The sequence below is a fragment of the Mustela nivalis genome (assembly GCF_964662115.1).
Source record: "Mustela nivalis genome assembly, chromosome: 3".
NCBI lineage: Eukaryota > Metazoa > Chordata > Mammalia > Carnivora > Mustelidae > Mustela > Mustela nivalis.
The window spans coordinates 148502602-148508601 of NC_139022.1; positions in this window are offsets into that span (position 1 = coordinate 148502602).

Consider the following 6000-nt stretch of genomic DNA (forward strand, 5'->3'; position numbering starts at 1 on the left):
ATATAACTCAAGAAGAGCCAGATAGAAGAGATACTGAGGATAAGGCCTGAGGAAAGCATGAGAGCCTCTATGCCCTCTTCCAGCACCTCCGCCTGTAAACCAACCAGGAAGCTCTCCAAACCTGGTCCTTTTGGTTTTTTATAAAGACTTCATTACATAGTCATGACTGATTAAATTACTGGCCATGGATCCAAACTCCAGTCCCACTCTCCTCCCTAGAGGATCCCGGGGGTGGGACTGACAGTTCCAACCCTCTAATCACATGGTTGGTTGGTTGGTTCCCCTGGCAATCAGCCCTGACCCTTAGGTGTCCTCTAAAAGTCATTGCATTGACATAACAAGACATAGCTTTATGGCTTTCATCACAAGGAATTCCAAGAGTTATAGGATCTCTGTGCCAGAAAGGGGAAGAAGACCAAATATAAATTTCTTACTATGGATCACAATATCACAGAGCCCTTGTGCTTGTCCTATATAATAAATCGAAGAAAGTCATCTAGTTGCAGTCTCGCTAGAAATAGGAACCCAGGGATTCGTGTAGAACGCTCACCATACTTACCCCATGAACCACTCTGCTCTGAGAAAATTATGCTGTCTTTTACCCAAGTCAGCTCATATTTGTATGATGGAAGGGAAAAGTTAGGAAAAGGAACCAGGTGTGATCACACCCAACCACTGGCCCAGATTCTCCCACATTTTTATTTTTTCCATTTGAGCAGGGAAAGAACAATTGTTGTTTGGGAGTCCAGAGATAAGGCAGATCAACCAATCAGGTTTGGGAGCCATCTATTTGAGAGACTATTTTGTAAGACCCCAGATTATATCTAAGTATTTATTTGGACAAATGATGTTTCCATTTGCACTTACATACCATTTTGCACAACAGAGTATTTTCAGTTGTGTTCTATGTTGGATATTTTGCTGTAAAATAATAGACACATAGAACACATTTTAGGGATGCCTGGGTGGCCCAGTACATAAAGTGTCTGCCTTTGGCTAGCGTTGTAGTCCCAAGGTCCTGGGGTTGAGCCCCGAGTCGGGCTCCCTACTCAGCAGAGAGCCTGCTTCTCCCTCTCCCTCTGCTGTTCCCCCCAGTTGTGTGTTCTTTCCCTCTCTCTCTGTCAAATGAATACGTAAAATCTTTAAAAAAAAAAAAAAAAAGAAGAAGAAGAAGAAGAACACATTTTAGAAAAGACCTATTGAAAGAGAAAACCTGAATTATGAAAGAAAGCCTGCCTTTCTTACCCATTTTGCTGATGATTGGCCCTGGGTAAAATAATTCTTTCTGCTTATCTCTCTTGCCTTGTCCAAATGAGAAAATATATATGAAAGCCTCCAATCAGGTACCTGGCATATTGCCAGAAATAAATCTTAGTTTCCTTTCCTTTGTGTCTGGGTGGGGGGAGGAGCAGAGGGAAAAGGAGAAAAAAAATCTTAAGTAGGTTCCACTCAACAGAGAGCCTGAGCTGGGTCTCGATCTCACAACCCTGATTATCATGACCTAAGCTGATATCAAGCCTCAGGGGCTTAACCAACTGAGCCATTCTAGCACCACCCCACCCTGCTTACTCTTCCATTAAACTTCACCTCCCCAGCCTACGTAGTATGCTAGGGAACATATTAAAACCAGTAAGTAAGTTACAAAATAACAACCTTTAGAACACTAAATAGAAATTATAAGAGTAGCAAAGTATACACAGAAAACTTGAAATAATTACTGTTATTTCACCTAATGCCATTCAGTAAATGGGTCCCACAGTGTTTTTGGTCCCCTTATGTTTATTCTCCCCTTTTATGTAGTAATGGAGCTCTGATGTTTAACTGGGCTCATGAGGGTGTGGAGTGAAGACTACATTTTATAATCTCCCTTGCAGGTAGGTGAGGACATGATGCTAACCTCTGGCCAAGGAGATACCAGCAAAAGTATGTGCAGCTTCCTGGAAGAGATCCTACCCCAGTCTCAAGGAAGTTTCAGAACCACTAAGACTTGAGAAGCATTACTCTAAAACATACAAATTATACAGAATGGCAGACCAATAGTCAGCCAACGATGTCACAGTCAAAGAAAAGAAGAACAAGAAAAGCTTACAGTTTCCCAATCTATTCGCTAAATATTTACATTGTTAAATATTTGCATCAAATTTGAGCATTTGAATGTGAGCTGTGACCCAGGCATCAAGGTGTGTCAGTAAACAGAACAGACCAAACACCTCCCTCTTGGGTCTTGTGCTCCATTCTAGTATGAAAATACTGCAGTGCAATTGAGAATTTTCAGTAGAAGAGTTGTGGGGGAGGGATGCTTGTCAATGTCATTCAGAAAAGTACCTAGCATTATCTCCTCTCAGCATAATAATAACAACAACAAGAATTATGGTCAGTATTTTGTGAGTACTTACGATGAGCCCGGCAGCGTGCTTAGCACATCTTATATGTTACCAAGCATTTCAGTACAGACATTTGCATCGATTTTTTCCGCTTTGACCCTTTTGGGTATAATAGAAAGAGCACTGCATTGGAATTCAGAGTATTTGGACCCAGTTCCTGATTTGGTCATCCGCTGGCTGTGTGATCTTCGCAAGTGACTCAGCTTTCCTTACTCTCAACTTTATTAAATAGGAAGGAACATGGTCTTTACATGGTCTTTCTAGAGTCCTGGAGAGGTCAGCTGATATCTCCCATGGTAAGCACTTAGAGCAGCACTCGGCACATAGCAAAGACTCAATAAATATCAGTCATGATTGCTCTAATTATTGAATATTTTATTATTAAATAATGAGTAAGTAAAAAAGACATTGCACTCTAAATTTAGCCTCATGGTACAGATTTCACAGAGCACCAGGTTTTCTTCCTGTTAGTTTAAAATTTTCTTGAGTAGAAACCACACAGTGTAATTTACACTCAAATTGTTTTTATCTTATTTATAGTATCAGATTATGAACTTTCATTATACTTATACATTATACTTATATTGCCTCATGTTCCATTCTTAAAAATCTGAGGGTATCATTTTTTTAGTGACAAAAATACAAATGTAGATTCTACTACAAAAATATCTGCTGGTAAAAAAAAAAAAAGGAAAGAATACTTCTTTTGCCTAGTATCTTCCAGTTCTGGGTCAAAATATTTCTTAAAAAACCTCTTACAATATCAGTTATTATTTCTAGCATATTCAGAACTACAACACTATTTTCAACTAACTCCACAGAATTACATTACACAGGGGTGGTACCACATTTGCTTAAGTATTCTGGGTTTTTCTAGTCCTTTATAAACAGTGTGAGATCATACATTCTTCACATATATATCTTTGCATACATCTACAAGAATATATGTAGGATTAATTCATAAGGTAAAATTGCTGGGCCAAGAGTTACACGTGTTTTATTTTTATTTCTTATATATGTAGTCAAATTGCCTTTATGTAATAATTTATACTCCCACCAGCAATGGACTAGCCTTTTTACCCACCATCTCTATTAACATTAATCCTAAAAATTATTGTTGAAATCAATGGCCAAAAAGTGGCTGCTGAATTACTTGTCAATTTTACTGTATATGTTTATCTTCTTCCCCTATAAAGAAAAATAACTGACCTCATTAGCCTCCCTATTTGATAGGTATGAAGTTGTTCAAGAATTTTCCAATTAACTAAAGAAATAATTTTAATTGTACAAAGTTTAAGATGTCAGCCCTAGATTAGAAAGAGCAGGACAGAACTGGTTTTAAATTTTCTGTATTCTTGATTTGTTAGCCTTCAAAAGATCCAGAAGATGGCAGCACAATGATGTTCTCCCTCAATTTTGGAGAGAAAATATTTATGGAGGAAAATCTGAAAATATAATGGTTTTTTTTTTCCAGTGATGAAAATATATGGATTGTTCCTTTTTTATTTTCTCTTTTCTTACAGTGCAAGATCACAAGATGCAAGGCACTAAGGGATGAGGGCAGAAGCCCTCAGAGAGAAACAGAGGCTGGTGGGGAAGGACACCCAACAGGGAATTGAAGGACTCCCCCTCAAATGGCAGCCTTCTGGGCAAGTCTCCCTTACTCTCTAAATCTCCATTTTCTTTGTAGGTAAAATCATCTAGCAATGTACCCCCCGCCCCGTCAAAAACAAACAAACAAACAAAAAAATTGTGAAAACTAAATGAGATCAAATTTATAAATGTGGACAGCACACCGGGGCACTAAGAACGCAATCAGCATTCTGTTTCTAGTACTTTTGAAAATCCTTCCCCATGAGACATATCTACTGACATATTTACGATGGAGTGACAATCCAATATATTGGATTTGCTTTTAAAGACTTCTTTTAGAAGACTCAGAATACTAGGGAGATCAAGTTGACAAGACTCCTTGGTGACTTGGGACGGGAGGAGGGAGGGATGATGCACTTCCAGAAGTCCTGGTTTTTCAGCTTTGTTATGATGAGTGGTGTCCCCCGTGGAGTGCAGCTCTGGGATGAGTTCTCCTTTACCCAGTTTGGGATTCCTGCCAGGCAGGCGCCATTTTAGAAAAGTCAAATCAACCACGGGGGTGGGATGGGGTGTAGCACCCATCAGGGAGTTGGGCTTACGTGGATAACATTTACAGTCAGGAGACTCTGTCATGTCACCAAAGGAGTGAAGACATGGAGAAAGAACCTCAGGATAGGTGTTTAGAGACTGAGCAGCAATGTCCCCATCTGTATAACAGAATTGTCATAGGGCTTTTGGAAGTATTACACATGATTTTTGTATGTAAAAAAATCTGTATGAGGGGCACCTGTATAAGGAGTGACTCCGTTGGTTAAGCAACTGACTCTTGATTTTGGCTCAGGTCATGATCTCAGGGTGGAGAGAGTCAGTGGTGAGTCTGCCCGAGATTCTCTTCCCTTCTTCCTCTGCCCCTCCCTCCCTTCAAATAAATAAAGAATTCTTTAAAAAAAAAAAAAGAAAAAAAAAAAAAAAAGGCGGGGCGCCTGGGTGGCTCAGTGGGTTAAAGCCTCTGCCTTCGGGTCAGGTCATGATCCCAGAGTCCTGGAATCGAGCTTCGCATCGGGCTCCCTGTTCAGCGGGGAGCCTGCTTCCCCCCTCTCTCTCTCTGCCTGCCTCTCTTCCTGCTTGTGATCTCTCTGTCAAATAAATAAATAAAATCTTAAAAAAAAAAAAAAAAACACGCAATACTGTGTGACACATAGTGGGAGTTCAGTAGCCATTAGTCCTCTTTGCCCCTTCAGTTTCAGCAGATGACCTCTCCTCTTACTTCCCTGAGGAAAGCAGAAAACAAAGGCCATCAGGAGGCAGCTGCCGGCCCACCCTCAGATCTGCTTGTCACTCTATCATACTTCCTTCCTGTGTCGTAAGATGACACATTCCCTTTCCTCTTTAAAGTTCATTTTTCTCGACAGGCTGTCAGTTCCAACCCTCCCAGCCCTTCTGGGACAGGGCCCCCCACTCCCCGCCCAGTTCTGACATTCTCTTTTATACTTTCTATTTTTTCCCCTTTATCGCTTTTTCCCTCTCAGTCTATAAGCATGAGTCCATGCCACCTTAAAAAAAAAAAAAAAAAAAAAAAAAAAGTCTTCCTTCTTGCTTTTAGTGATTTGTCTATAGAAAGTGTTTGTCTATTTTTATGGTGCATAAGAAATATCAAGGGATCCTGCTGAAGTGCAGGTTAGGCGTCAGTAGGTAGACTGGGGGTGCAGAGCTGAGATTCTGTTAGATGATGACGCTCATGTCACTAGTCCACAGACGACACTTTGAGTGGCAAAGTCCTAGAACAGTGGTGCTCAACCGGGACTGTGTAGGGGTGCCACCTTGAGAACATAAAGAATGCTCCTATCTGGGTGCCATGTCTTTCACAGGGACTATGGGCTTGACATCAGGTCCAAATATCTCCCTAGATGATTCTGATATGCAAACAGTATTGAAAATACTTGCTTTCCAGGGGTGGAATTATGAGGAATTTTGAACAATATATATTTCCACAGTGTTTGAAATTTTTCCAAATATTATGTTA